Raw genomic sequence first — 12,071 nt, 5'->3', positions numbered from 1 at the left:
CATTTTGAAAAATATGAGGAACAAAAAAAAAAAGAAAAAAAAGCATTATAAAAAAAAATTAAATTAAAAAATTTAAATACAAAAAAAAAATTTAATATATGAAAAGAAAAAAAAACAAACAAAAAAAAATGAAGAAAATAAAAACAAATTAAGAAAAAAAAAAAAAGAAAACGAAAAAAAGAGACAAAAAAAAAGACAAAAGCACACTTCATTGAAAATGTTTTGAAATAAAATATTTATCACATTAAATTTAGCATGTTGTATATATATATATATATATATATATATATAAATATATCCCTGACCCTTTATTTAAATTATTCAACTTGATGATCATAAAACTTCACTAAATGATTGAAATATTCTCACTATTGCAGGCCATTTGTACTTGTTTTCTCTAGTTTTCAGATGTTATTTATTTTATATAGATAGAGATAGATAAATAGATATTCATAATGGATTTAGTTTAGCACAAATACCAAGATTTATACGTGAATTGTTTGAGTAAAGGCAGGCTGGTTGCCAGGTCGAGAATGCGCGTGATATCAATACAGTACGTCTTGCTGTCTTGCAGGACGTCAGGGCTAGGAAGCCATTTCTGAAATATGTCTGAGACTTGCAAAAAAAGTTCCCCTTTCAGACCTTGCCATCTATATATATATATATATGTAAAGAACATCTGTTTCTTCACTTACAATAGCATCTCTCTATTCCTTTATACCACATACTGGATGATGATTTGTGTTTCTGTGTAGTCCTTATCCATGACCTGAGCCATAACATATGAAGTGTATCCTTGTCAAAATGTGTCCCTTATTGTTTACATTAGGCATATTTTTCTGTTCTTTTTTGGTTTTAATATTTGATTGTGAACTATTTACATTTGTATAGGCCACAATATACCATTGTTATCATTCTTCATATGTTTAGACTCTCTGTACATCGTCTGCAATTTTTACACTTTTGCTGTGGTATTATGTCACGCAGTCGTTTCCTTTCAATACCATTAGTGCTTGCTCTTCAGAATGACAACCTAGTACAAGTCTATTATTTATGTATTTAGTAAAATTGTGTTATAAGAAAAAGGAAAAGAAATGGTCTGCAATAGCCTTTGTAGAAAACGTTACCATAGTTATGTCCACAGTAACTAATTCTAGCTTGAAATTGAGCATGGTGACTATTTTGGAATGTTAGGTCTCTGTCGGAACTCACGGGCCTCAACGTGGCGACAGAGTGAAACCGAAGGTCTTCATTGGTTAACATGAGCAGCGAAGACCCTTGGGCTAACCGTGAGATGTGATTTAGTACAATCTGTATTTATCCTTCATCCATCCTAGTGGCGCCGCAGCCAATGGAGGCTCTGGCCTGCTTCAACACATCCTTCCCTTCAGATCTCTCTTGAGCTTTACACCTCCATACCTGAGCAGTTGTTGTAGATCTGTCTCAAAAATCATGTCATTTTGTATATTTTAATTATCTGGATGATCTGTATCTGACCTTTGATGTGGAGGTCTCCTGAATGCTCTGAGTTGTGCAATGATATATAAATTAATTAAAATATATATATATATATATATATATATATATATATATATATATATATATATATATATATATATATATATATATATATATATATATATATATAAGCTGTAACAGAAGGCAAAGTTGTTGGCTTAACTATCATGTATGATCTATTCTTCATGTTATTGCTACACAGTAAAGTAAAAAAAAAAAGAAAAGATGAATTGAGAATAAAGAGAGATCATGTACGGTGCCCGAACGGTCGAACAGACTATAGGACAGCCACTTCATATCCAGTCCATTCCATAAATGTAATAATTTAATTTAGGAATTTTCAAACCTATGGTGTAAATGTATATTTTGGTTTTCTATAGTCATAATTTTTTGTTTGGTGAAATGCAAAAATTGTAAACAAATTTCATTATGGATAGTAAAGATTATTATTATTACCTTATGTAATGTAAATTTTATTTCATATTCTACCTACATATATCTATTATTATTTGTATTTTATATATATATATATATATATATATATATATATATATATATATATATATATATATATATATATATATATATATATATATATATATATATATATATATATATATATATATATTGTTACGAATCTCACTATCCAGGCTCTCTGCAAACTGCACCATACACCATCAACTTAAAGAACTTGACAACTCAGGGCTCCAAAGTAACGTAGCACTTTAATAGTTGAATAAATAACAGCCAATACTGTACAATTGGCAACACGTACACTGTACAAATATCTCTCCGGTAACACCGTTCCGCCGTATCAACTCTTGCACTGGCCTCTCCGTCTCGTTCCGGGCTTGCACTGGGTTCAACAGTTCAGGACTGACTTCACACACTAGACTCGTTGTGTTGGACTCGATCACAGACCAAGATCAAGACGCCGTTCGTCTCAACTGTACTTGATAGTACTCCGCACTGAACCGTCGTAATGCTCCGTACAGAACCACACCGCTGAACTGTGCTGTAGTCGACCGTGTTCTGAACTCTTGTCGTGAACCTCCTTTCTGAACCTTGCTGTATTGAGCCCCTTTTCTCGACTGTCTTGACTGCGACACCTCCGCTCTTTATATAGGGTCCCTACTGGCCTTCTCGAACCGGACAGAACGCCGCTCGACGTTTCTAGGTGGTCAGATGACTACAACTCTCGTGACGCTCATGAGCTCTGTTCACGACGGCGATCCTTCCCGAACTGTCCTGTTGATACTCGACTCGGTTGACCGTCGTAGCTCGTCACGGTTGACCGCTCGTCTAGCGCTGGCCTGGGGCGAATTGCGTCGGCTGACTACACTCACACCACTACCCCCATCTGTGCCACCACCAAGTTTATAACAATATATATATATATATATATATATATATATATATATATATATATATATATATATATATATATATATATATATATATATATATATATATATATATATATATAGTCTGTGGTAATGGAAAAAAAGGTTGAGGGTGTATGAGAAGGATTCCTTATTTGATACTGTAACCTAGCCTGTATTGAACCAGTTGATGTGCTTGTACAGCTAGTTCGGCCAATCAGCTTCCAGAAAGTTTGGCAATGACGTATTAAATTTGTTTTTGTTTCCCATTAGGCTACTGTGCATGTACATCGTGCGGCCGTAGGAAAAACCGTGTCACCATGGTAAAAAAAAAGGGAGTATTTTTTTTTTAATTAATTTATGATAACTTGTGGTATAGCCGCAAAAGTCGGGTCTGTGAAAGTGTATGGTCCACTTTAGCTCTTATAGCCCACTTTGTTCTTATAGAACGTCCAATTGGCTTCAGAGTGAGAGAGGAGACATTATATTAGTAGTGCGCGAGTGTTTTCTTTTTTATTTGCTTCTGTTAGTGGAGAACAACTACACCCCAGCAGGGGTGGCCAACCTATGGTGCATGCGCCTAAAGTGGCGCATCGTACGACTACAATTGGTGCACTTTGCCACCGAGTTAAAAAAAACAAGAAAAGGCATCTATTTTGACTAACTCAAAGAACTATTTCCAAGACGTCTAGTAGCCTAATAGACAGACATTGAAATTTGATGAACTGTTCCTGACTCCCAAATACTTTTAAAATTCTTAAAGTTTGGATATCGTTACCGTGTGAACATTTCGCTGCAAGTTAGGTCTGTCATTTCAGACCAACAAACAGATCAGTGGCGTAGCTAGGAATTCGACATCATTAGGGGGCCCGGGGGCTTGACCTTTTTAGAGGGGCCGCTGCTTTTTGATATTTGACATCATGACATGAGATAATAGCGTAATATTTAATATTTAATGTAAAAAAATAAAATTCGATAACTCATTTGCAAGACCCCCTTAAGCAGGGGCCTGGGAGATTTTCAAATTCTCTCCCCATTCCCCACTCCAACCATAGCTACGCCCTTGATACAGATGCAAGCAATCATTTTCATACATCAGCAAGACTAAACTGAGGTCGTAAGTGTCAGCTTCCAATCGGAAGAAATGTCTGTGGCATACAATCCAATCTTAATATGACAGATCAGGGGAAAAGTCGAAAGTCTCCATAATTGTGTCATTTTGCCTTAGAAGATAAAATTCTTTAAAACTGCTGTGTTCATATATTTTTCGTAGTACAATTAGAAACAATCCATTAAAATTATTAAATACTTTTAAGGACTAACAGGGAGTAAAAATGAATATGGCGCATCTGAATAAGTTAAAAAAATTGGCGCACGGACTCAAAAGGTTGACCACCCCTGCAATACAGTATATAATGTATAGCGGCCAATAGTAGATTAACAGTAGCCTACCTACGTTGTTCTATATTTTGTAACAAAAATAAGGCCCACAGCTTAGATGTGGACATACTGGATTGTTATTGTCACAGCGTAAGAGACGGATTAGAGTGATGTGGTACGGTATATATAGTCTACCTTTACGGCTAAGGGCCCCGCACATGACGCTCGCCCAGGGCCACGCGCACTGCTAGGGCCGCCCCTGCCCAAACTGCTCATCTACTATACCGCATTTCTAAAAATCGGTAAACACCTTTAATTTTGTTGTTATTGTTGTTAGTTAATGTTAGATAACCCTGTCACACGTATTGCTATTGTCCTATTTATTACGGTTATCGTTCTTTGACTGTCTAAAGTCTAGGCCTGTATAGTCCTGTATAGTTCTCTAGATTTCTGAGCTTAGGGAATAGGTTAACCTATTTATTTAATATATGAGTTGAATTCTTTTTATTGAACATTGTCCACATAATTTCAGGAGACTCTTCGGTTTTAGTTTGTTAAAAATATAAATGGCTTCATGGTCGTCTGCTGTGCGCTTCGGGCTGCGGTACTAGGTGGCCCTGAGTGCGACTCCTGCTCGCCTTCAGCTCCTGTCATTCTCTCGGCGGCTTTGAACAAAAGTTGATAATTTTAGTTTCTAAATAAAGGTGTGAGAACGTATTTTAAAATAGATATACATATATAATTATATTACTTTTTTTTTGTTGGCTAAAGATGGGGGGGGGGGGAGTCTAACTAGGGTCTCTTCTCTCATCTTTCACTTTGTTTACTCCAATTCCCTTTACTCATTATTTGATTCATTGTATGGACGTTGTAAGATGACAACGGCTTAATAATAACCAAATTACCTCGAAATAAAGAATCACCCTTTGTGTCAGGATTTTGTGATTTTACCATCACAAAAGAGATACAAGACACCGATAGCAAAGACAAACAGACACAAACACTCTTTTGTTCCCCTGGCAATCAAATCATTAAATAAGAACAATCTGGTATAAACTTTGTCACATGTAAATTATGAGTGCGTCTGGTGTGAATGTACACTTTGGTTTCTTATAGTTATAATGTTTTTTGTTTGGTGTAATGCACAAATTGTAAGACAAATTTCCTTACGGATAATAAAGATTATTATTATTATTATTATTATTATTATTATAAATGGTGGCTCAATATTTTTTTAATCGTATTTCAATACATACACTTTGATTGTTTTCTGAAAAAAAAAATAAACCTGCTTTTATATCTAATGTTTCTTTATTTGAAATTGTAAACTTAGAGAAAGGTAGTATGGTAACACTACCATTGAAGTCTTAACTATAGACACTACCATTGAAGTTTCAACTATAGACACTACCATTGAGGTCTCAACTTTAGACACTACCATTGAAGTCTCAACTTTACACACTACCATTGAAGTCTCAACTTTAGACACTACCATTAAAGTCTCAACTCTAGACACTGTCATTAAAATCTCAGTTTTCGCTAAGACGACCACGTATGGTCATTTAAAAAGAGACACATCTAGAAAGTCGCATTACTTTACAATCGTGTATTGCTATGTTGAAATGTTGTCGGGAATGAAATAGGAAACTAACAAACATAAAAACGTAAGCAAGATGAAATCTTAGAACACCAGTGTCACTATAACCATTTTCAAGAACAAAACTGACCAAGCCATGACCTCTTCTTTATGGATTCTACATTTTCTTTTCTTTACATAAGGAAGTAGTTCTCTGAAAAACGCCTGGAAGATTTTATTACTAATAAATATTTATTGCGTCTTACAAGTAATAAACATTTTTTTTTTGTTTGTTAAAAAACACATCGTGATTAAAAGTAAACATATTAAAATAAGGACCGAAAAAAAAAGAGAATAATTATAGTTTTTTTTTTTTTTATTTTATTTCAAACCTAATAGGAAAAGATGGAAACATACTAATGTTGTTTTTACAGTACCTCTATTCAACTCTTAACTTCGTGGAAACAAAAACCTTATGGGTGGGAAAAACTCTACATCTCTGGGTATTTCAGCATGTAGATCCTATTTATTAAAGAGTTTTAATAAATTAGCGTTCAGTAACATTTTGAGAACCTTCTTCTAAATCCAGATCTTAAAGCCTATCATTGGAATATCATAAAGTCTCGTACATTCCATTAACCAGGATTCTTTCTCGGGGAGGGGAAAATGGCGGGGAAAAAATTGTTTTATTTTGTCTAAACATTCATGAGTTTATCAGAGACAAATCACATCGGCTCTCCACAAGCGGTATTGTGTGGAAATGAAATCCGTTCTGTAATGTTTGTTCTACATTCTTTATTCAAGACTCTTTGGCTCGATTCTTTATTGGACACTCTCAGTGGACAATGGATAAGAATGAATTCATTACTTAGCGTCTTGAAGTATCATATGAAAAATATATGACTTAAAAAATGTTCTTGTTTATGCGGGGGGGGGGGGGGGAATTTATTCGTCTTACTATGTTGAGATCAACTGTCTCTAAACCAAGTCAACGGGTAATGAGCTCGCCAACAGAGTTCTTAGTTTCTGAATGAGACTTTATACGTCAGGATATCAACTTGAGCTGAGCTGTGTTATCTGAGCATCTGAAGCAGTGGTTCCCAAACTTTTTTGTCTCGTAGACCCCTTGTCATGGTTTCTGATTTTCGGAAGACCCCCTACTTAAGTTGTATTGCATTTTTGCAAATTCATCAACATTTTTAAAAACTAATTTCTAAATGTAGTGAGTGTCAGAGTGAAAAAGTAATTTAAAGCTGCATTTGAATTATACATATGTCATTTTTATTGATAAAATTTAAATTTATTGCTATTAAAATAACAAAATATATATTTCTGGATTCATCTGGAATCATCAAACACACTGGAAATGTTTTTTTTTTGTAGGCTCATCATCCGTTGTTACGGATATTATGTTTCCTATAGGAATTTGTTGTTCTATGAAGTAGTCCTTGAAACATTAAATATTAATTAATTAATTTGCTATAGGGATTATTGAACACGTTTTCACAAAGAGCAGTTTCTCTTGTATTTCTTGTGTGGCTCAAATATTGGGTCCGCAGAACTGTTTTCACTAACAGGAGAAGCAGCGAAGGTGAGTACCTGCCACCTAAACCAGTAAGCCTTGGACAGGCGGGACTCATTAGCCCTGGCTTTCTACCCACCTAGCAGCAGGATAACTGAATTCAAACCTCTGCTGTCTTGCAACTATAATATAAACATGGGTTTTGTGACTCAACCCTGAGGAAAAGTAAGGAGCCAGCAACCCTTAGGCAGTTTGCAGCAAACAACGCTACATCCTGTCAGGGCCTGCTAGACCGCTGATCCCAAACTGTTTATGTCGTTTGAAAAGAATTACATAAGAAACTTTTAATGTTATATCACCGATGTTTTCTTTGACCGTATTATTGCCAGAAATTCATTTAATACTATCAGAAGTAGGTTTATGTAAATAATCAACGGTGTACAATCTACATTTCTTTTTGATAAACATAACTTACATGTAGACACAATTAAGATATTTAAATAAGTATTGAAATGAAATACAAACTTTTTCGTTTGAATAGCAGGATACATATTTAAAGGATTAACTAAGGTACAAATTATATATTAGTGTAGGAAATAATAACATCAATGGGAGTGAAAATTAAAGTCTCAAATGAAATGAAATCCATTATCGTAGACCCCCCGTGGACATCTCATAGACCCCCAATTTATTTTTTCACTTTCGTAGACCCCTTGGAAGTCTTCGTAGACCCCTGGGGGACTATATAGACCACTTTGGGAATCACTGATCTTAAGGCAGCAGAGAAACCTTCTCCAATGTATACCCTCTACACTCGTGTCAAGAAAAACAAGCATTCGACCAGGACAAACTGAGCAACCTATAACATAAAAGACGTGCTTATCTTATCTTATAGAATACAGACGTTACTTCAAAAAAGAAGATGATTACGTCCTACGTGTCATGCATCTAGTCATGCATGTTAACTAATGAATTAAATTCTGCCAAGTCACTGGTTTTCCTGTCTGGCTCAGGCAACCCATTCCATGCTCTAATAGCACTAGGGAAGAAAGAACATTTGTACAATTGTGTCCTAGCATATGGAACGAGGAATGTTCCTTTATATTTGTGTCTTTCTGAGTATTGCTACTTTACTTTTGAGTCTTCTCTCCTGAAGGCTTTTTAAATTTAGTGATTTTACTTAAAGGTGAATGCTTTGTTTGTTTGTTTTTGATAGTTTCATCAATAAGGGGATTCCATGACAGTTCTTCATTTATTATAACACCTAGGTATAACATACAAAGACGTGCAATACAAAGACAATTACTTACGAGACACTTGCAGACGAGAAGAAATGTACGGCTGTGTCTGCATGTGGTCAAATATGAATGTTGCAACTAGGTTTGCATGGTCGCATGAATAGCTGCATTCATCCTTAATATTTGCACTCGAAGACAATGATATAGAAGTGGGAGCGCGGTGGCTGATTAGTTACGCTCTTGGCGTCCAAACCTGGGATTGAATCTCGGTGTAGACTGGGATTTTGAATCTCGGGATTTTCAGGGTGCCCCAGAGCCCACCCAACTCTAATGGGTACCTGACTTTAGTTGGGGAAAGTAAAGGCGGTTGTTCGTTGTGCTTGTCACATGACAACCTGCTCGTTAACCGTTGCCCAAAGAAACAGATGACCTTAACATCATCTGCCGCATTGATTGCAATGTCTGAGAGGGAACTTTACTTTTGGGGGAATATTATATATATAGAGAGATAGATATATATATATATATAGATAGATAGATAGATAGATAGATAGATAGATAGATAGATAGATAGATAAATAGATAGATAGATAGATAGATATTATTTGACACCATCCCTAACAGTAAAGCCAGTCATTCTGTTTGCAGGGTCACGTGTCAATTTTCAAAGACCTTTTTCCACCGAAGTCAATGTCGAGATATGATTTTCATTTGTATTGTTCTGTGTTATACTTATTTCATTGAATATCGAATGACATTATTATCGTAGGTATAATTGTGTATCGGGTTCTACTTTACTTTTAAAACGTGACATTGTATTCTGAACTAGATTTTTAGACTCTCCAATCAAGATTGACTATTTTTTTTAACGGGACAACTAATAACATAAATCTATTTATAAGTTTTTTAAAAAGTTTTACTTTTTAAACTCAGAAATTTTACTTCAAAACCAAGAGAAACGAGTAATAGATTTTTTTTTTTTATTATTTCTTACACTTAATGTTCAACTAATAGAGTAAACTAAACTTTCAGATTTTATTTGTCGTTGGAAAATAAAGAGAATGAAAATCGCCAGTATGGGGGATCGAACCCATGGCATTCGAGCTATTAGCACAGTACTCTAACCACTTGTCTAACCGGTGTGAGATAATAGAAGGATTGAAAACGAAAATGATAGTTCAAACCATATTTATAGTCTAGGGTTCAAACTATATTTATAGTCTAGGGTTCAAACTATATTTATAGTCTAGGGTTCAAACCATATTTATAGTCTAGGGTTCAAAGTATATTTATAGTCTAGGGTTCAAACTATATTTATAGTCTAGGGTTCAAACCATATTTAAAGTCTAGGGTTCAATCTATATTTATAGTCTAGAGTTCAAACTATATTTATAGTCTAGGGTTCAAACCATATATATAGTCTAGGGTTCAAACTAATACTAACACTAACTATGGACTGTGTATCATTTAAAAAAAGACAAGCTGTAATCATTCAGTGTAACATTGTGAAAAAAGTTTTAGAAATTCCCAAAAGAAAACAGAGAATGAATGTTCAAGACTAGTTGAACGGATTCATTTGACTTCATGGCCTAGTGGGAAGGGGAAGGCAAGTATGCAAGACATTTTTTTTTCTTGCCTTGGTTTACAGAGCCTACACCAGCCATCAAAAGCAATCTATTGTTGGGTAATATGCTTTTAAAGATCTGAGATTTGATTGTTTAAATACTATTTTATTGTAAGACTCCATTATTTTAAACTGTTGAAACAATACTAGATGTTATCTTCTTATCTTAGTCATGCATGTTAACCAATGACCTAACCTCTGCTAAGTCGTTCTTTTTGTTGGTTTTCCTGGCTGATTCAGGCAACCCATTCCATTCTCTAATGACATTAATGAAGAAGGAGCACTCGTACGAATTAGTTATAGCATCTTTGTGGCCTTCTTAGTAGCTCATTTAGGTTTTTCTATTTGTAAATTATGGTTCAGTGTTTTATGTATTATTGCTACTTATATACTTTTTATTCTTCTGTCCTGAAGTGTTTCTAAGTTTAGTGATTTTACTAAAGGTGTTACTCCAATAAAATTAGAATATTCGTTTGTTGTAAATCTCACTGCTCTATTTTGTATGTGTTCTTCTTTCTGTATGCTCTCTTAAGATCTCCTTTAGAACAGACTCTAGACTGAACATCTTACGTGACTTGTGAACTACAGGCATTCCTTCCAATTGGAGATAATTACATAGACACAACAGTGTGCTTAACTAAACGTACGTATTAATAAGAGACTTAACCTTTACTAAATCATTGGTTTTCCTGGCTGATTCAGGCAACCCGTTCCATGCTTTGATGGCGCTAGTACGAAAGATGACGTGCACGAATTCGTCCCGGCATATGAAATAAGGCAGAAGCGCGGGGGCAGAATGGTAAAGCGCTTAGCTTCCGTACCGGGGTCCCGAGTGAGGACTTGGATTTTTACTTTCGGGATCTTTAGGGAGCCTCTGAGTCTACACAACTGTAATGGGTACCGGCCATTAGTTGGGAAAAAGTAAATGCGGTTGGTCGTTGTGCTGACACATCGTAACCCGTGGGCCACAGAAACAGACGATTTGCCCCATGAATCACAGGGTCTGTAAAGGGAACGTGCCTTTAGTCTATGTATTTGTGTAGATCTAAGTTGTGTAACATTAAATGATCAACTCTAATGCCAGGCTTTTGTCTATTGAGAAAGCTAATCCAATGCAGTATTTTGTAATGCACGGATTGTTTATTTGACCTTATGTTTGATGTAAAGACTACTTTATAGAGATAAAAAAGAAGACTATATGTAATTCTACTAATTGATTTCGAATTTTTTTTTCTTTCATAACAAGGAATGCTAGAAGTAGAACGAGTAATCATCACTTAAGCCTTGAGAATAATAGATGTGGTTGTCAAGGGAAGACAACTCGGCGAATTGAAATGATGTTATTGTTTGTCTCCCCTTCAGCACTAGAAGACTTGATAAATAACAAGATCTATATTCCATTATATTTTAGTAGCTTGCATGACTTCACATCATAAAACGTTATCCATAATAATAAATATATGAACTAAAAAAAGATCACCAAATTACGCCCATAACTAGAAGTATTATGGGTTAAATCAATAGGAAGATAACAGTGGATCAAATGCACTCAATACGAGCTATATGCACAATATTGTGACCATTATCGTTATTATTTGTTTACCAATTAGGTCATTGCGTAGACAGGCTTTCGTGGTGCATCACATTGAAACCATATGTACAACTTTGTAAATAAACTACAAAGGCCCAAATGAGTATTTTATATAGAGAGATTGTTATCGCATTATGAGACCCAATTGTGACTTAAGTAGTTTCCGGTCCAATCTTTTGGCCAAAATGTAAGCCCCACATATGGAGATCCCCACCCCATGTATAATTCCGTAGGCTAAAA

General features: G+C 35.0%; 1 protein-coding gene across 3 annotated transcripts in view; it reads left to right on the top strand.

The window, feature by feature from the left end:
- The first annotated feature begins 10,191 nt into the window (after positions 1-10,191).
- LOC106056220 (uncharacterized) overlaps positions 10,192-12,071 on the top strand; it is a 57,083-nt gene continuing 55,203 nt past the window's right edge. For all 3 annotated transcript variants that reach the window (XM_056007029.1, XM_056007027.1, XM_056007028.1), the window contains exons 1-2: positions 10,192-10,300; positions 10,774-10,883. The gene's annotated coding sequence lies outside the window, so the exon portion shown is untranslated. The remainder of the gene's footprint in view (positions 10,301-10,773; positions 10,884-12,071) is intronic.

This window comes from Biomphalaria glabrata, chromosome 12 (genome assembly GCF_947242115.1).
Source record: "Biomphalaria glabrata chromosome 12, xgBioGlab47.1, whole genome shotgun sequence".
Taxonomy (NCBI): Eukaryota; Metazoa; Mollusca; class Gastropoda; family Planorbidae; genus Biomphalaria; species Biomphalaria glabrata.
Note: the sequence above shows the minus strand (reverse complement) of the source record. Positions and strands in the feature narration are given on the sequence as shown.